This window comes from Ambystoma mexicanum, chromosome 9, assembly GCF_040938575.1.
Source record: "Ambystoma mexicanum isolate Mex_15411 chromosome 9, UKY_AmexF1_1, whole genome shotgun sequence".
In the NCBI taxonomy this organism is placed as follows: Eukaryota; Metazoa; Chordata; class Amphibia; order Caudata; family Ambystomatidae; genus Ambystoma; species Ambystoma mexicanum.
In genome coordinates this window covers 1,481,044,210-1,481,065,262 of record NC_090931.1, presented here as the reverse complement: position 1 = coordinate 1,481,065,262, position 21,053 = coordinate 1,481,044,210, and positions in this window count along the sequence as shown.

The window sequence follows — 21,053 nt, the reverse complement described above, 5'->3', positions numbered from 1 at the left end:
CTGGGTGCTGTGGGCTATACTTTACCGTCCAAAGCTCTGGTGTCCCCTGCCTTACTGGGTGCCGTGGGCTATACTTTACTGTGCAAAGCTCTGCTGTCCCCTGCCTTACTGGGTGCTGTGGGCTATACCTTACCGTGCAAAGCTCTGCTGTCCCCTGCCTTACTGGGTGCTGTGGCCTATACCTTACGGTGCAAAGCTCTGCCGCCCCATGCCTTACTGGGTGCTGTGGGCTATACCTTACCATGCAAAGCTCTGCTGTCCCCTGCCTTACTGGGTGCTGTGGGCTATACGTTACCGTGCAAAGCTCTGCTGTCCCCTGCCTCACTGGATGCTGTGGGCTATACCTCACCAGGCAAAGCTCTGCTGTCCCCTGCCTCACTGGGTGCTGTGGGCTATACTTTACCAGGCAAAGCTCTGCTGTCCCCTGCCTTACTGGGTGCTGCAGGCTATACTTTACCATGCAAAGCTCTGCTGTCCCCTGCCTCACTGGGTGCTGTGGGCTATACCTCACCAGGCAAAGCTCTGCTGTCCCCTGCCTCACTGGGTGCTGTGGGCTATACCTTACCATGCAAAGCTCTGCTGTCCCCTGCCTTACTGGGTGCTGTGGGCTATACTTTACCGTCCAAAGCTCTGGTGTCCCCTGCCTTACTGGGTGCCGTGGGCTATACTTTACTGTGCAAAGCTCTGCTGTCCCCTGCCTTACTGGGTGCTGTGGGCTATACCTTACCGTGCAAAGCTCTGCTGTCCCCTGCCTTACTGGGTGCTGTGGCCTATACCTTACGGTGCAAAGCTCTGCCGCCCCATGCCTTACTGGGTGCTGTGGGCTATACCTTACCATGCAAAGCTCTGCTGTCCCCTGCCTTACTGGGTGCTGTGGGCTATACGTTACCGTGCAAAGCTCTGCTGTCCCCTGCCTCACTGGATGCTGTGGGCTATACCTCACCAGGCAAAGCTCTGCTGTCCCCTGCCTCACTGGGTGCTGTGGGCTATACTTTACCAGGCAAAGCTCTGCTGTCCCCTGCCTTACTGGGTGCTGCAGGCTATACTTTACCATGCAAAGCTCTGCTGTCCCCTGCCTCACTGGGTGCTGTGGGCTATACCTCACCAGGCAAAGCTCTGCTGTCCCCTGCCTCACTGGGTGCTGTGGGCTATACTTTACTGTGCAAAGCTCTGCTGTCCCCTGCCTTACTGGGTGCTGTGGGCCATACCTTACCGTGCAAAGCTCTGCCGTCCCCTGCCTTACTGGGTGCTGTGGGCTATACTTTACCGTGCAAAGCTCTGCTGTCCCCTGCCATACTGGGTGCTGTGGGCTATACTTTACCGTGCAAATCTGCTGTCATGTCTTACTAGATGCTGTTGGCTATACCTTACCGTGGAAAGCTTGGTTGTCTCCTGCATTACCTGGTTCTGTGGGCTATACCTTACCGTGCAAAGCTTGGCTGTCCCCTACCTTACTGGGTGCTTTGGGCTATACTTTACCCTGCAAAGCTCGGCTGTCCCCTGCCTCACTGGGTGCTGTGGGCTATACCTTATTGTGCAAAACTCTGCTGTCCCCTGCCTTACTGGTTGCCGTGGGCTATACTTTACTGTGCAAAGCTCGGCTGTCCCCTCCCTCACTGGGTGCTGTGGGCTATACCTTATCATGCAAAACTCTGCTGTCCCCTGCCTTACTGGTTGCCGTGGGCTATACTTCACCATGCAAAGCTCTGCCGCCCCCTGCCTTACTGGGTGCTGTGGGCTATACGTTACCGTGCAAAGCTCTGCTGTCCCCTGCCTCACTGGATGCTGTGGGCTATACCTCACCAGGCAAAGCTCTGCTGTCCCCTGCCTCACTGGGTGCTGTGGGCTATACTTTACCAGGCAAAGCTCTGCTGTCCCCTGCCTTACTGGGTGCTGCAGGCTATACTTTACCATGCAAAGCTCTGCTGTCCCCTGCCTCACTGGGTGCTGTGGGCTATACCTCACCAGGCAAAGCTCTGCTGTCCCCTGCCTCACTGGGTGCTGTGGGCTATACTTTACTGTGCAAAGCTCTGCTGTCCCCTGCCTTACTGGGTGCTGTGGGCCATACCTTACCGTGCAAAGCTCTGCCGTCCCCTGCCTTACTGGGTGCTGTGGGCTATACTTTACCGTGCAAAGCTCTGCTGTCCCCTGCCATACTGGGTGCTGTGGGCTATACTTTACCGTGCAAATCTGCTGTCATGTCTTACTAGATGCTGTTGGCTATACCTTACCGTGGAAAGCTTGGTTGTCTCCTGCATTACCTGGTTCTGTGGGCTATACCTTACCGTGCAAAGCTTGGCTGTCCCCTACCTTACTGGGTGCTTTGGGCTATACTTTACCCTGCAAAGCTCGGCTGTCCCCTGCCTCACTGGGTGCTGTGGGCTATACCTTATTGTGCAAAACTCTGCTGTCCCCTGCCTTACTGGTTGCCGTGGGCTATACTTTACTGTGCAAAGCTCGGCTGTCCCCTCCCTCACTGGGTGCTGTGGGCTATACCTTATCATGCAAAACTCTGCTGTCCCCTGCCTTACTGGTTGCCGTGGGCTATACTTCACCATGCAAAGCTCTGCCGCCCCCTGCCTTACTGGGTGCTGTGGGCTATACGTTACCGTGCAAAGCTCTGCTGTCCCCTGCCTTACTTGGTGCTGTGGGCTATACTTTATCGTGCAAAGCTCTGCTGTCCCCTGCCTTACTGGGTGCTGTGAGCTATACTTTACCGTGCAAAGCTCTGCCGTCCCCTGACTTACTGGGTGCTGTGGGCTATACTTTACCATGCAAAGCTCTGCTGCCCCCTGCCTCACTGGGTGCTGTGGGCAATACTTTACCATGCAAAGCTCTGCTGCCCCCCTGCCTTACTGGGTACCGTGCAAAGCTCTGCCTTCCCCTGCCTTACTGGGTGCTGCGGGCTATACTTTACCATGCAAAGCTCTTTTGCCCCCTGCCGCCTCACTGGGTGCTGTGGGCTATGCTGTACCGAGCAGAGTGCAACTCGAGGGATAGCCCTGCTGTCTAACTTGAAGATTGTGTAAGACTTTAATGGGGAAACCCTGCATACACTGAGTTGGGCAAGACGATTGTCTGGATATGTTCTTCTGGTGGCACTTTAAGGTTTAGAAGCACCAGAGGGAATTTCTACGGAAGGTAAATTATAAAACGTGCCTGCCCAAATACTTGCAAAGTATTCTATTTGTTTCTCTTTTTTGGAAGCGAGACACTGCCGTTATTGACACGTTAGAAGCAAATTGATTCCTTGACAAAAACATGTCGGTCTATTGTGTGGTTAATGAGCCAGCTAGAATCCCCCAGCTTGCCTGCCCTCACTTACGGTTGAGAAGTAAACAGGAAGCGGATGATAGTCAGTTCAGACATTCTGCTGAATATCCCCAGCGAGAAAGGATATTTTAACCATACTAAAATCTAGGGAAGTCTTTGAAGTTTCAGCTACTACTTTTGGAAATTCTTCGTATTTTTTGGGGCTACAAAACATCCTGAAAGGGTTTGTTGGTAGCACTCGGTGTAAGTTGCTGCAGACTTTCCAGGTGAAATGCTTTCATCGCCAGCAGTCCTGGTAATGAAAAAAATGCCCCGGGGGAACTATTTATTTTTTATTGATGTGTTTTAGTCACATATTTGACTTTTCATATAATACAAATACAAAGAAATGACAAAAATATTACGCAGTGTTCTTAAAACTTTCACCAAACACATTTCATATATGTCTTACTCTAACCATCCCCCTGGATCAATTCAATCTTTCATCTTTGAGTAAGTCCAGACTTCTGAACTCTCTTATTATAGGTTCTATGGATAAGAATGTTTCGTGACCTGCGGACAGTCTTTGCCATAAGTCCTTGGACTGGAGCCACTACTCAGTATAAACAAAGCGACGGAGGGATGACGTCATCAACTCCTGAGACAAACATTCAATCAGGAGGTGCAGCAGTGGCTGCTTGGTCGCTCTTTGATATTAAGAGTAGATCTCATCATCCATTCTATCCCTCGTCCTCCTAGACAGAATCTCACCTGTAGGAAGGAAGTTCCATCAGAATCTCAGGAGAACATTTCTCCATCTCCGATCGGGAAATCTCAAATAGCCGGGCAGGGCACCTCTAGGTTTATCCAAGATTGTAAAGCTACCATGTAACTTTAATGTGCGCATAGCATTGATTGTTCTTATCCAATCCATCTCCATTACGGCTTTCTTGACATTAGTAGGATTGTCTACTAAGTCCTCCACCGATCTGGAGAGGAAGGATAAAGTAGCTTTTGTCTTATTTACTAATCTAACATTTCTCAGTGCTATTTCTTCTTAGTTTACCTCCAGGAATAATCAAAAACTCTGAGATACCTCAATGGATCTGTACAGTTGGGATACCCTCCAATCCCAAAAAACTCAAAGAATTCAGATATAATATTTTCTTCCACAGCATGCCCTCCAATCGCTCCCAGTTTAGACTCCAATCTTGAGATTCGATATCCATGCCATATAGCAATGTCAGGATGTCTTTCCCTTTGTAGAACTTTATTAACAGTGTTAAAGAGAATCTACAATAGGTACTGTCGAGGCTTTTCATTTGGCTAGAAATCTGATCTATCTTTGCTTTCAGCCTACTTTCCACCGCCATCGTACTCAGATGTGGGAACAGTTTAAAGCCAATATAGACAGTCTACGTTACCAAACGGATAGTCTGATTATTGAGAGACCATCTGGTAGTAATCTTTTTGTTGTTGCATTACAGAACTTCATAATGTTAGTCTTAGTGGGATTGATCAATAGCTAATTTCTGGTCGCATACCCGCTGGTAGCAGTTAGGAGACACTGAATTCCGTGAGGCGTAAAGTCCAAATGTAGGTAGGATGTCACTGGCGTAGGCTATCCAGCGGACACTACAAGACCCTATCTTCGGACTGTCTCAAGCATGTTCATAAAGTGCCCCGTTTAGGTCAGCCAGATATAAATTAGAGAGACGTGGTGCAAGAATGCAACCCTGCCTCGCTCCCCTGTCCATGTTTATCGGGCACGAAAGGTGTCGCTGTGCATCGAGCCTGATGTGGATAGATGTATCTTGATGGAGATAGACCACTATTGCTAGGAGGCCAGGCAGAATACCCCAGGTTTCCAGTTTTTTCCCAGGCCGCCTTCGATTTATAATATCAAAGGCCTTGGAGAGGTCAGTCATAACTACGTAGAGCGGGGAATTACCGGCCTTCCAAGAATTATCAGGCAGCATATTTACTATTAGACCGTTTCATGTGGTCGAAATGCCGCTCTGAAAGCCTATTTGGGCTTTGTCTAAAATGCCATTTGCTTCAACCCAACCTTCTAGCTCCTGAAGAACTACTCCAGCAGAAATGTTGCTGTCAGCATCAAGACGGGTGATCGGGCGATAGTCGGTCAGATCGGTCCGATCGCCCTTCTTGTGAATCTAGGTGCCAACATTTGTAAAAAAAAATAAGTTAATGATGTACAGAGAGGAAGGGGACTCTGCCTCACCCTTCCTCACCTCTTAACTAGCGGTGTGCAATCGTGAAAGATTGACAGTAAAATCAGTACTGTTTCATGAGCTTTGCTAGCTGTGGACATAGATATTAAATAATCTGGGGCAATGTTTGGTCCCTTACTAGGCCTTGACTGTCCTAAGGGTTGACTGCTTGACTTAATGGAACCATCCATTAAGATAGAATAAGCAAGGTCAGTGGCAAGCCTGAATTGTTTCTGATCCTGAGAATGACTCCAACCCTGTGTGAACTGGACTCAACCCTGAGAGTTGTCAGCACTGTGCGATGCGGGTCATCCGACAGAGCCAGCGTCTCCTTTGACCATTGACCTCCTGCCTCAGGGTGCCTCAGGGGGTTATCGTGCACTGTGGTATGTAGCAGAGAGCTGAACGATATATTGACCCTTTATCAGACCGACCAACTCTCGTGATATTTGCAGGAGAGTCCTGGATATCTTGACAAAAATGACCTTTTTTTAACTTTTTCCACCCAAAATGACTTTCTTCCAAAGCAAGTCAATGGGGAAAATAAAGCTCTTGCAACCTGGAGCTAAATCTCTCACATAACTTTTAATATGATATTGTTATGCATTTGTCTAACAATGGCAATTATTATTTATATAGCTACTCGCAACCAACTGTCTCTTTGGGCTTTTATTGTGAGTTCATCAACTTTGGAAGGGTGAGCGGTCCCACCCAGAATTGTACCTGTTATCTACATGTTACATGTAGATCTTTGCAGCATGGGCTAAACCCACTGAGCTATCTCTGAACTCTGAGTAGGATTTGGAAGGGGTGAGCGGTCCCACACAGAATTGTACCTGATATCTGCATGTTACACGTAGATCTTTGCAGCATGGGCTAAACCCACTGAACTATCTCTGAATTCTGAGTATGATGTGCAGCCCGGCACTTAGCAGAATAGATAAGTCGCAGGATGCAGATGAGACGGCAGCGTTCGAGGAGCCTCTCCTGCCTGACTGTTGGACAGATCTCCGCTATCTTAACAGCTCACACAAAGCACTGCTGCAGCTGAGCTCTTCTTCCCGGCCCTGCAGAGTGAGTCTCTCTTGATTACCTCGACTCATTCAATTATCTCCAGCGCGGTCTCTGGGGGGGCTTCTAATGTCCTCCTGATCGGCCTGAGCAGAACTGCGTCAGCTGCACTGATTCCCGCTTCCGAGAAGCTTGTGGAATCCCCAACAACATTCCACGCGCTGCCCGACGCTGCTGCGTGAAGCACGCGCGCTGGCTGACGCCGCCCATTGGCTGATCCCTAACAGAGGAACTGCGTAGAGCAGGCACTGCGCATGTGCCCGAAAAGCGAGAGGGTTCCCGGAGCAGGCAGAGTCATGCCAACAGTGCGGTCTCGGAAGAAGTGTCATCATCACACATAGCAGTAACGGGAACAGCTTCTCACAGCAAGGTTGGCAACAGCCTCCAGTGAAGGAACACCACTATTTTTAGAGAAACAACTTGGTGGACCTTGCCTGACAATTTAGGTGAGTTTTGCTTGATAGGACGCTCATGCATCAATGGAGGCACACAACTGTTGTATGGCCTCACGGCCTGCTAGTGCGGTAGCCCCCGGAACCCCAACACAAGACACAGGGACAACAGTTACTCGTCTGGGCTCCGCGCGTGCACTGACATACAGACGCGCTGATGCCCCATTTATTGAAACAGTACTCCGTCGTGTCTCTCTTAACGCGGCACCACCATACTCCTCCGTTTTCATAACAACAAAGAGTAATGCAGATTAATCTAATCAGCTCCTTTTAAACATTTCAACATAAATGACATAACTACATAACAGTCTGTCTCATTCCTCCCTTTATGCGTCCAGCACATTATCTTTCAAACGGGAAGGCTTGCTCCTTAGTACGTGCTTTGAAGAAACTCGCGTTATGATATATGATATGATATGATATGGCATTTGTAATGCGCCTATACACAAGTGTTTCAAGGTGCGACGAAGCAGGGAGGGGGGAACAAGGGGAAGACAGACAACGATCCTACTAGGCCAGGTATCATTCAGACCGTGCAAGTGCAGGGGTAGGGCAAGGGAAAAGTGCAAGGGGAAGGGGAGGGGGAAGTGCAGTACAAGTAAGTAGAATAAAAATAAATAAATAAATAAATAGGGCCATCTGGTGGCAATTGCAAGGTAAGTGCAGACAAGTGCTGGGAAGGGGGGGCTGTAGGGATACAGAGACAGTCCCGCAGTGCAGGGGATGCCAGGGAGGCAGTGCAAGTGGAGAGTGGCTGGGCCCAGGACCGAGGTCTGTGAGAGTGGCCCAGTTGCAGATTCAGTGCAATTTCAGTGTAGAATTTAGCAGGGGAGAGGGACAGAGAAAGCAGAAGCAAAGAGGAAGGTTTTGAGGTGCTTCCGGAACCGGAGATGGTTCTCCTCAAGTTTCAGGGAGGCAGGAAGGCTGTTCCAGAGGGAGGCCCCTGCCGCGGAGAGAGATCTACCCCCAGCTCATTGCTTTGAGAAGCGGCTGACCCTGAGGGAGTTGGAGACGGATGAGCGAAGGGCTCGGGAAGGAAGATATTTAGGAAGAGAGAGTTGAAGGTATTTTGGCCCCAGGCCCCAGAAGGCCTTGTGGATAATGCAGAGGGTTTTGAACTTAATCCTCGCAGCCACTGGGAGCCAGTGTAGAGATTTCAGTCCTGGAGAGATACGGTCCCTGGGCTTGAGGCCAACGACAAGTCTTGCAGTTCTGTTCTGGATGAGTTGCCGAGAGTGGAGGCAGGCAGATTAAGATAGAGGCTGTTACAGTAGTCCAGCTTCGAGAGAACCAGGGCTCGGGAGACAGTGAGCTTCTGGGGGAAGGAGAGGAAGGGAAGAATACCTCTGAGGAGGTGCAGCTGGTAGTGTGACTTCTTAGAGACGTCAGATATGTGAGGAGAGAAGGAGAGTGTAGAGTCGAAGATGACCCCGAGGATTTTAGCCTTGCAGGTAGGAGCAGGAAGAGGGCCAAGAGAGGCCGGCCAGAGAGCTGCAGGGAAGGAGGGAGTGGGTGTGCCGATGAGTAGAATCTCAGTCTTACTGGCATTAAGGCAGAGGTCATTGGCGGCACACCATTCCTGGATAGCAGACAGACAGTCAGAGATGAGGGAAGGAGAGGAGGAGGCCAAGGGTAGCCTGAAAATGAGCTGGGTATCGTCCGCATAGCACTGAAAGTTGGGGCAGAGGGCGGCAAAGCAGTGGGCAAGGAGTGACAGATACTGGTTGAAAAGCCAGGGAGAGAGATTAGATCCCTGGGGAAAACCACAGGTGGAGAAGAAGACGTCAGAGAGGAAGGACCCAAGTTGGACCTGGGAGGGTCGATTGAAAAGGAAAGAAGTCAGCCACGCCAGCGCCTGACCAGTGATACCCAGGTTATCACGGAGACGGTTGAGCAGGATGGCATGGTTGACAGTATCAAAGGCAGAAGAGAGATCGAGCAAAATGAGAACACAAGGAGTGTTAGAGTCAAGGTTGGAGAGCAAGTCTTCACGGATGTTCAGGAGAGCAGTTTCTGTGCTTTGGCAGCTCTGAAGCCAGACTGATGGTCATGAAGGCTACCAACAGATTCAGCATGGAGGTTAAGCTAGGAAATGGCCAGTTTCTCCAGGAGCTTGCCCAGGAAGGGAGTGATGGAGATTGGGCGATAGTTAGCTGGGCAGGAGGGGTCAGAAGAGGGTTTCTTAAGAAGAGGGTGCACAAGGGAGTGTTTGAGGGGGGATGGGAAGACTCCAGAGGCGAAGGAGTGGTTGCAAAAGTCAGCCAGGGCGGAAGCCAGGGAGTCGATGTGGTCCTTGATAGGAGGAACAGGGGTGAACCTGTTTAGACAAGACTTTCATAGATCGGACTTGTCTGGAGACCTCGTCAGCAGAAAAAAGGGGAAAGGCAGAGAAGGAGGGAGGAGGGGTGGCTGCAGAAGGGCCAGAGGAAGAGCCGGGAAGAGAGGGAGGGAGGTGATAGGAGGAGAGTGAGGACAGGATGTCCTGAGTTTTAGAGATGAAGTGAGAGGCCAGTGCCATGCAGAGGGCCTGGGAGTGGACAGGAGAGGTAGAGACTGCAGCAGGGTTGGCAAGCTCCTTGCAGATTTTAAAGAGTTCAGCCGAGTTGTTAGATGCCGCAGAGATGCAGGCTTGGATAAGGGCTCTCTTCTTGATGAGAACGGAGAGACGGTATTGCCTTTGGAGCAGGCGGCAGGCCAGTTTGTCAGAGGATGAACACGAAGCACGCCATTTCCTCTCTGCCACCCGCACTTGCGTTTAAGGGTGACGAGATCCGAGTCATACCAGGAGTTACATTTGGCTTTGGGCTTCAGGTGGATTCTCATAACAGGGGCAAGGATATCAAGAGTATCAGATATAGCAGAGTGGAGCATGGAGAGGGCTGTGTCAGGGTGGGAGTCAGCCGCGGGGAGGTGGGGGGGCGAGAAGGTGGCAGCGAAAGCCTCAACTGACACGGGCTTCATGGGTCGGATGGCCGAGAAGGTGGGTGGCGATGATGAGGGTGGCTTTGCCTGAGGGGTAGGGAGGGTGAGGCGGGAGGATAGGAGAAAGTGATCACTCCAGGAGAGAGGAATGGAGAGAGGGACGGAGAGGGGAAGGTCAGAAGAGATCAGAGCATCAAGAGTGTGTCCTGCAGAATGAGTAGGCCCAGACGGGAGAATAGAGAGTGAGAGAGAGTCGCAGAGGTCACGAAAGAGTCCAGTGGGGGGACAGGAGGCATCCAGGTGGATGTTGAAGTCACCAAGAAAGAGGAGTTGAGTGGTAGCGGACAGGAGTGAGGAGGAGAGGTCAGCCCACTCAGAGAGGAAGGAGGACATTTGACCAGGTGGCCGATAGTAGCCATGGTAAGGGAATGGCTAGGAGAGAGAGAGAGTCGGCAGACAAGACATTCAAAAGAGGAGTAGGTCTGTGTAGGAGTGACAGTGGCAGGAATCCACTCAGGGAAGATAAGGGCAACACCCCCCCCAGCACGGTTAGGCCTGGGCACGAAGAGGATCATGTAACCATCAGGTAGTAGTGTGTCAAAGCTAGTGACAGAGCTGGCTGTGAACCATGTCTCAGTGAGACCGAGGACGTCAAGGTCCCGTTCCTCAAGAAAGCGACAGATATCAGAGGAATGCTTGATGGCAGAGCGAGAGTTAAGAGTGGCAATGTGGAGAAGGTTGCCATCCTTGAAGGACTTCCGGGGAGGGATACAGATCAGAGGTACGCCCTGCGGAGGTGTAGAAGAAGGAGGAGAAGAAGGAGCATGAGAGGGGGCAGGGAGGGAGGGTAGAGGCAAGGTAGACGAGGACAGAGGGGGGGGGGCAGCAGGAGAGGAAAGGAAGTTGATGAGGCGTGGGAAGCGTCTATCAAAGAGGTGAAGGTTGGCCTGAGGGCCTTGGACCAAGACGGTCCCATTAGCGTAGACTTTAATGATGGCCTTAGAGGAGTGGAAGGAGGCCAAGAGGACATCCCAATGGGTGCCACCATTAATGGGAGAAGAGGAAAAAGGAGAGAGCACGGAGACCATATGAAGGGTCCATAGGTCAGGCGAAGGGACGAAAAAGAGGATGTCAGTGAGAGTTTCCTTAGAGCAGGCACTAGTGTAGGTGACAGCAATAGGGAGGCCTGGGTTGGAGACCAGGATGTCCTTTTTAAACTTTTTCCTACCAGATTTAGTGAGGAGAGCAGGATAGTCAATAGAGAAGCAGTTAGAGAAGATAGGCGAGATAGAGAGCACCATGGAGTAGGAAGGGGTGGGGGGGGGGACAGACGATGCGAGAGCACGCAGACAGGAGTCTGCATTCTTGGTAACTGTTGCCCTACCATCGAAAACAGTCACCATGGACCCCTATACCCCCACTACGGTCATGAGCCGGGGTTCATAAGTCAATGAAAGTTTCCCTTCAGGGTGTCTGTTCCTCACCAACACCTCATCTCCTAGTGACAGATGATGTGGCTGCAGACCTCAACGGATGTTCGCACTTTCATTCCTGGCTCGCCTTTCTTTGGACACCCTCACGTCATCAATCTCAGCAGGTTCCCTTCGTCCTAGGTCTGGTAACAAACCGCAAGAACATCTCCTGAACAGGGCCTCTGCAGGGGCGACCCTGGTCAAACAGTGGGGAGTCACTCTATATTCCCTCAAAAACTGGTATAGGGATCTTCTCAAATATTGGCCCTGGCCATGGGCTATGTGGAACACCTTGTTTAGTGTTTGTATAAAGCGTTCTGCTTCACCATTCCCTCTTGGCCACACCGGAAAGATCATCCTGTGGCTTATCCCACACTCTACCATGAACTGTGCAAAACTGTCACCTTGGAACAGCGGTCCATTATCTGAACAGATTTTCTCCGGGAAACCATGTGAAGCAAATATCTTCTCCATCACCTGCACAATGTGAGAAATGACACGGATTCGACAAATTCCACTTTTGGATACTGTGTCCACTGAACAATGAACACCAGAAAATGTGTGTCCTGTCCTGCAGTCCCTAAGTTCATGTGTACTGTCGCCCAAGGACTACGCCCTCTGGGCATGGACTTGATCAGCGATTCTCGTTGCACCGAGACTGCCGCTTGGCACCATACACAGCTCTTTACAAATTCGTCTACACAACTCTCCAGGTTCGGGAAACACACCTTAAGTCTCAGGCACACTTTTGTTTTGGCCACATGTGGTGGCCTTGATGCGCTAATGCATTTACCTGCAGAATCTTGACCGACGGAACCACCATCCTCTGCCCTCTCAGTAGGAATCCTGAGTCAGAGAAAGACAGTGGGCCACATTACAAGTCCGGTGGTAACCGCGGTGGTAAAACCGCCTGGTTACCCCGGACTCGTATTACCATTCCGCCTCCGTGTCTCCCGGAAATACCAGGGCATTACGACCCTGGTGTCCTGGGAATCCCGGGGGCGGAATGGTGTAAATCCCCATTCCCATTGAGTCCTGTAGGACTCAATGGGAATGGGGAAGTGGAAACACCGGCACCATCTCGTGCTGGTGCTGGTGTTTCCACATCCGCCTGCAGGCGGGAGTTGTTCACCTCCCGCCTGCAGGACTCAGGATCGGGCGGTCCGGAATTAACAGTGGCGGCGTGTTTACCGCCACTGTTAATTCCGGACCGCCCGACCTGTAATGAGGCCCAGTTTGTCCTGGACCCTCCACAACTGTTTCAGCATCACACAGGTCTCCTGGGTCCTTTCCATTCCCTTCCATTCTTCCTTGTGCAGTGCTTCACGTAGTAGGTGGAAACAGTCGTCCTCATCAGATATGTCTGCCAATTCTTGCACAGACATGGAATTTGCTGTAGCTGACTCGATTACCAACTGGACAAACTCCATTGCCTCGGTTCTGCCAGTCTCTGGTCGGCTGTCTTTTCCCAGCGGATGTCTTGGTAGATAGTCTGCTGCATTTTTTGACCCAGGGCGATACACCAAACACACCCCATATACCAACAGGGGAAGCATCCATCGCTCGATCCGGGCTGATGGTTTCGATGACGACCCAGCCATGATCATTATGCGGGGTTTGTGGTCGGTGACCACTGTTACTGGTCTCCCCAGTATGTACGAACGGAAATGTGAGCACCCCCAGAGCACCGCCAGAGCCGCTGTCTCCATCTGGGAGTATCGTTGTTTTGTTTCAGATAGGGCTCTGCTTGCAAATTCCACCAGTCTTCCATTTCCACTTGAATCATGTTGAGTCAGTACTGACCCAATCCAAATGGACTTGCATCCACCACAATCACAGATGTCAGGGACGAATCAAAAAACACCATGGTGCCATTCGCTGTGAGAGCTTCTTTAATATCGACAAACGCTGCCTGTTCCAGCAGGCTCCATTTCCAAACCGTATCCTTCTTGATTAAATGCCGTAAAGGCTCTAACAACGTGGCCAGGTTCTTAATGAATCGCCCGCAGTACATCACCATTCCAGGAAAACTACAGAGATCTGACACCGTCTCAGGAGGCTTTGCCCTTGATGTCTTTCACCTTCCCTGGTTCTGGTGACAACCCCCCTTCCTGGAATACAAACCCAAAGAAGTAATTTCTTTTCTGGAAGATCTCACACTTGTCCTTATTTAGTGTGAGACCAAGCAATTTGATTCTCTCCAGGGTCTTCATTAGCCTCTCTGTGTTCCATTTCTGATTTCGCAAAAAACACTCCTTCCATGTCAGCCAATACCCCTCTAATGGTCTCCTGAAAATCCGCAGCCGCTGACGAGACCCCAGAAATTAGCCGCTTGTAGCGCTAGAGGCAGTGGTCGAAGTGTAGGAAAAGAAGTAGTGGAACTATGTTCCTTGCTGGCCTGCATCCACTCGCCACAACCCCCATCACCACGCCCCTCTCACACACACTACAAACCCCCAAACACATGCGCCTGCTGCTTAAGGAAACGTGCAGTGTGTTGCAGTGAAAGTGCAAGTTTCACCTTCTTCCTACACTTTTATTTTAAAACGAAACTATTCCGGAATGGTTTCCTTTTAAAATAAAAGTAAGGAACGATAGATAACAGCTCATTTAAAAAAGTAGAGGAACACCGCTCCCAACCACTCCCGCCCACTTCGACCACTGGGTAGAGGCCCCTAAGTGTGGTGAATGTTGCAACTTTTTTCTTTTCTTGCAAATTGGTTTCTCGGTAGCACCACTATTAATCGTTGTGCTGATACCAGCATCCAGATTATTTTAGTTACTTAACTGCTACATGATCAGCAGAAACGCTTTAGGAATGACCATCACCAAAATGGCCTACGCGGATCACAGCCAAGAAGCCTTTGTCTGATCAGAGTGCTACGGTCCTGATTGGCCAACCTCTGCCTCTTACCGTGTCTTATCCGTGAGCGGCAGGCATACGCCGGCCCCCGCCAAAGGCCCACGCTCTGGTCCCAGCACTATCCATTCTCACCTTCAACTAGCAGGAATTCTGGGAGCCCTCACTCGGCTTCTGCTGCTCCAGCATTGTCAACCGCACATGTGGCTGGAGCCACAGCTGTTCGCTGCAACACACTGAAGAGGTAAGCCCTAGAGGGCTGAAAGCGGGCGAACTGCTACACTTTTTGCTTTTCTTGTGAATTGGTTTGTCGGTAGCACCACTGTTAATCGGTGTGCTGATACCAGCATCCGGATTATTGTAGTTACTTAACTGCTGCATGATCAGGAGAAACATTTTAGCAATGACCATCTCCAAAATGGCCAATGCGGGGCACGGCCAAAAAGTATTTCTCTGATCAGAGTGCTACGGTCCTGTTTGGCCAACCTCTGCCTCTTACCGTTCCCAATCAGGGAGCCTGCAGGGGAACGCCAGCCCCCATCAAAGGCTCACGCTCTGGCCCCATCACTATCCATTCTCACCTCCGGCTGACTAGCAGGAAGCCTGGGAGCCCCCGCTCGGCTTCTGCTGCTCCCGGCATCACCAACCGCACATGTGGCTGGAGCAATAGCTGTTCGCTGCAACCCACTGAAGAGGTAAACCCTAGAGGGCTGAAAGCGGGTGAACTGCTACACTTTTTGCTTTTCTTGCAAATTGGTTTCTCGGTAGTACCACTGTTAATCAGTGTGCTGATACCAGCATCCGGATTATTGTAGTTACTTAACTGCTACATGATCAGCAGAAACACTTTAGCAATGACCATCTCCAAAATGGCAGCCGCGGATCACAGCCAAGAAGTCTTTATCTGATCAGACTACTACTGTCCCTATGGGCCAACCTCTGCTTCTTACCTTGCCAAATCGGGGAGCCAGCAGGTGAACACCGGCCCCCACCAAAAGCCCACACTCAAGGCCCCCGTCTGTGCCTGTCCGTGTCGACGGGGAGCGAAACCCAGCGTCCCGCATACCCGTCTGCATTGCACTTAAGTAACCCATTTGCTCACTGTCTTGTACTGTAACGCTAGGCACCGGTGTAATAATGTATACAAGCTCTCTCAAGCCCTCCCAACTCAGAACGCAACGCCGACTTCTATGACTCTATTATGATACCCACCATCTCCACAGCCTGAAAAACAATCATCAGAGCTTACGGCTCACATTACACTGATCACCCGCCCTCCAGGCCCACTATCTAACCATTAACTCCTGGAACACTCTCCTACGCGCCATCCAGGTGGAGTCCCTGGGACCACATCGCAGCCCCTTTGCAGGCACAGAACAACCTTCCTTGGTACTGCTGTCTCGGCATTTTGCTTCCTGAATGTATTCTGTGTATCTTTGTTATTTCTGTCTCTCGCAATATGAATGATGCCTCGTAGTGATTAGGACTCCACACCCTGCTGTCTAAACTGCCCTCTAACCTACCCTGCTAAACCACATGCCCTGCTTCTGCTCTTAACCACTGTAGGGTGACCTTTTCTGGTACTTGTGCACCACCACCTGATGCCACACGCTGAAACGGTGCCCTAGCCTGTTGCCTGTGCCTTAGCCTGTTGCCTGTGTCTTAGCCAAATGCCTGTGCCACAGACTATTACTGGTGCCTTAGCCTGTTGCCTGTGCCTTAGCCAAATGCATGTGCCATAGACTATTACTAGTGCCCTAGCCTGTTGCCTGTGCCTTAGCCTGTGCCTTAGCCTAATACCTGTGCCATAGACTATTACTGGTGCCCTAGCCTGTTGCCTGTGCCATAGCCCAATACCTGTGCCATAGACTATTACTTGAGCCCTAGCCTGTGCCCTAGCCTACCATTGGCCTATAGTCTGACACCCCTACTGCCCTACCACCATCATGTCCACCTCACTTATCAAAAACCTTTTTCACGCTAGTCATGCCTTAACCCGATCCAGCTGCAGACTAGCCCGGTCAATTCTCATGCCCCCAATCCCATCTGTCACCAGTTCCATCCAGCTGACCCACTTCCTATCTGTAGCTCCCAACAGCCACCACAAGACTCCCCAAGTGTCCCAACAACTGGATTATGCTCATTCCTGGAGAACCGGCAACACAACAAGGCCTCAGTCACACCAAGTGTCACCCATACACACCCACATCTAGAAACAACAACCTAGCATCCAGGACAAAGCCCACCCCACACACTCCCCACTCCAATGCCCCCATCATTAGTAGAAGTAATTCACTCCTTACACTCAGAACTGCCCGGCCCAAAACGTACCCACCTCCACCAAAACAACCTCAACACTCCTGACAGCAACATCCTAGGAGCCCTCATCCACACCAGATCCTTAGCAGCCCATGCACTAGACACTGCAGACACCATCACATCGCATAAGCTTGACTTCCTAGCCATAACAGAATCCTGGCTCCACGCTGCAGTTGTCGTAGCCTTTTCACTTGCTGTCCCAGACAGCTACCCTATCTGTAGGATGGACAGACCCACCGCCAAAGGTGGAGGCATAGCCATCATCGCTAAAACATCCCTGAATAGGAGAGAGACACCCCTCACTCCCTTCACCTCAGGTGAATTTATATCAGTAAAAATGTCCTTGTCTGCAATGGCCACCTTAAATATACACCTCACCTACAGACCACCAGGGCCTATACTAGTCTTCGAGAACGAAGTAATCCGAATCCTATCCACCAATGTCAAACCAAAATCACAAACCATTATACTGGGTGATTTCAACCTGGACCTCAATGACCCACTTGACAAAAACGCTCTATCCATGACCAACACTATGTCAGCACTCGACTTATCGCATAGGATCCAAACCCCCACCCATTCCAAAGGTTAAATACTTGACTGGCTTGCGGATACCAACTGTAACTCGACCATTCTATCAAACGATCCCTGTCCATGGTCAGATCACCACCATATAACTTTCAACATCGATACCAAGGTAAACCTAACTAATATCCTAAAACTGGCCCCAGCTGCTCCGTCTAGAAACAAATGGAATATTATGGCCAATAACGTACTACGTTACTGCAACCCATCCTGTCATCACAAGCCACAGAGAACTTAGACCCAACTGAATTGACTACTCAATACAATGACACCATACTTGCAGCCATAAACAAACTAGCTCCACTTGCCTGATGCATCGCAAAACAGCCTGCCCACTTAAACGGATGGTTTAAAACTACCTTAAAAGCTCTAAGACAGGCTAAAAGGAAGGCTGAATCTCACTGAAAGAGATTACCGAAAGTACTAAATAAAAATGCTTTTGACAATGCCGCCCAAGAATACAAACAAGTAATCCTCACTAAAAGTAAGCTATATAATGGCAGAATCGCCAAGGCTAACTCAAAAACTAAAGAACTGTTTTCAATCTTTAGGGAACTAGAAACCCTGATTGCCCCAGTGGAAAGCTGCAACAAGGATGCAAACTGGTGTCTAAACATCCAAAACGCTTGCCAAGATAAAATCACGTGATTCCTGTCAAAAATTGAAGCAAAAAGAAAAAGTCCAGCTAAACTTATCAATCCCCAGAGTCTTCACAAGAATACCCCTAACAACAAGGAAGTGCCCCAATTTGGGTTTTCGAAGGCCAATAACTCAGAAGTCCTTAAAATCATCTCTAGTCTAAAACCATCAAGGTGCCATGGTGACACTTGTCCGCTGACAGTCATTAAAGACTGCGCACACCAACTCACGCCCTCATCCCAATCTCATCAATGCCTCATTTAAAAACAACTGCGTACCCACTGACCTCAAGAATGCTTGGGTATTACCACTATTAAAAAAAACTATTCCCACAAACTACCGCCCAATTACAACAGTACCATTCCTACTGAAAATATTGGACAGAGTTGTGCACATCCAAATACAGAAATACCTTGAAACCAACAACATCCTTGGGCTAGGTCAGTCTGGATTCCGCCCGAAACATGGGACATGTGGATTTAAAAATCCAAGTGGATGACCTGAAAGATAACGGGAGGGTAGCCCTTCTTCTTCTTCTTCTCCTGGACCTCTCGGCTGCTTTCGATCTTGTGGACCACAACATCCTGTGCAATCACCTGACCTCAGCAGCACATTTCTCCCCCAATGCTGCCCAATGGATTAAATCATTCCTTTCCGACAGAACAATGAACGTCTTCTCCCCTAAAGCAGAAGCACCGCCTACCTTTGTCTCGTGTGGAGTACCCTAAGGTTTGTGTGTCCCAGCTTTGTACAACATCTTTACAAAGCCACTCTTAGACCGACTCAACGACCTGGGTGTCACTTACGCTAACTACGCAGATGACATCAAGATCCTCATACCTATTACAGGGGACCACGACCCAGACTCTACCACTCTCAATGCCATTTACCTCATCATTCAAGCGTGGATGGCACATCACAGGCTCTGCTTGAACGACGACAAGACTGAGTTGCTCCTCATAAAATCCCAACTCAGATTTGCCAAACTAAATGTTGCCGTCAAATCCTTTGACATTGATGGTAACACCATCAAAGTCTCTAGCGAAGTAAAAACACTAGGTTTTTACTTGGAATTGTCACTGACCCTTACTAAACAAGTAAATGCCACCACCTCAGTCACTACTTACATCTGTAAACTCAACAACGCTTGCAGACAATTCCTCTCACCCGACAGCTGTATCACACTGGCTAGAGACTTAGTCCACTCCCACCTCGATTACTGCAATGCACTGTATGCTGGCACCAAGACCTACAACATCCGTAAACTCCAGGTCCTACAAAATAACCCCTTAAGCTCTGCGCACAATAGCCCCAGATCAGCGCACATCTCTTCAAAAAACTCCATTGGCATCTGGTTAAAGACAGTATCACACTCAAAACATTAACCTTGACGCACAAATGTCTCCACCGGGTGGCCCCCGACTACTTATCAGATAAAATCACAACACCACACCGCAGAAGACCTACTAGAACTGCCTACTTACATCTTCTCACAACACCTAGATTCAAGCTCCAAAAAGCGGGAGGCACTAGTTTCCCCACGATCACCAGAAAACAATAGAACACGCTGCCTGCCCACCTAAGAGCACAAGAATCCTTTTGGGTATTCCGTAGACAACTCAAAATGTACCTCTTCACACAAGGCCTGGGTAACTAATGCCCCCCCCAACTTTGTCTGCTAAATCAGCGAACACCTACCAACCATCCTGCCCCCCCCATGTGTAACTATGTAAATATTGGATCTATTATAATGCACTTGAACTGTATCCACTGTGCCTCTGTTTATAGGTAACCTGTGCAACAATTGTAAGCTTTTTCTCTGTAAGAAAGCCCACACAGATGCCTTTGGGCTTGATGCGCTATATAATCATCAAAATAAATAAATACATAAATGTACCTCGATTCAGGGTGTAGGACCACCTGATGATATCCTGCCCTCAAGTCTAGTATAGAAAAGAATTTTGCTCTGTGTTGTCTGCTACAATGTCATCAATTGTGGGCAACAGGTGTTCTCTTTTAATTGCCTCACTTGGTAGGCGCATGTCCACACAACTGTGAACTGAGTCTGGCTGCTTGGGGTTCCTTGCCACCACAATAGGAGAAACTCGCATGGGGTCGGTCCTTCTACTTTCTCAATAATGTCCAACTGTACCAGATGGTCCAACTCTTTGTCGACCTGTTCTCTCAGATGAAACAAGATCCTCCTATTTTTCAGGGCGCCTGGACGGATGGAGTCGTCTATGTGATGCTTCACAGGTTCACCCACCAGCTTCCCAATTAAATGAACACATCCGCAAACTTCTCCAGAACAGCTTGAATGTCCTCAACATAAACCCCACAGGCAAAACTCACAATCTTCAGCAGCTCTGCCGCAGCACAGCTCAGCAAAGTGTTTTCGCTTATTTATGTTGTATGGGAGGACGGGTCTCTAGCACCCCCTCCCCCACATTGCCCACCTACGTGAGGCTCATGACTCGTCAGCAGCCCCCCATGCACCTGGGCCCGGGAGGCAGGGTGGCTGAGGATCGACACGTGAAACTGCACGGCTCGCCTTGTAGCATAACAGACAAAAAATGTTAACACACCGAGACTCCATTTTGAGTTTACTGAACCCAGGCCTCAGTAGAGCAGCCTGCGTACAAATGCTGCAGCTCAGCCCCCACTCGACCGCGCACAGAGAGTCCTGCACTTCGCCCCAGCCTCCACCACATGGCAGATCCGCTGAAGGCCCGTTCTCACGAGCAACTAGACGTGCACAAGTAACAGAACAAACACTGTATCATTTACCTTCCGCAGTACATCATTGCCCTAGAGGTGACCAGACTTGTAGTTGGGGTCTGGAAAAGAACAAAAGTCATCCCTATCAAGTATACCCCGACCCTGCGCCTAACCCCTGCGCTTGTGATATATGGTGCTCATGACCCCCAGCCCAGTTCCCCCAGATGAAGTGTTGAACATGAAATGTTAAACTCTCGAGTCTCCCAGTCTTATCCATGCTACTAAAGATGTGTGTTAAAAAGTGTTAAAACGTATAATGTCAGTTACTCGTATTAAAAGCGAGGTGACCCCCGCATCTCCAGGACACCTTTGTGTTCTGGTGCCTAACGTATGGCCACTCGAGAATCCGTTGTGTACCGCCCAATGCTATTATAAAAAGGGTAACAAAAAAGCAATATATATTAAATGCTTGCGTATGATGTGATAGAAAATGTTGTAAGCATGTGAGCCACCTAAAGCATTGAGCTAGTTT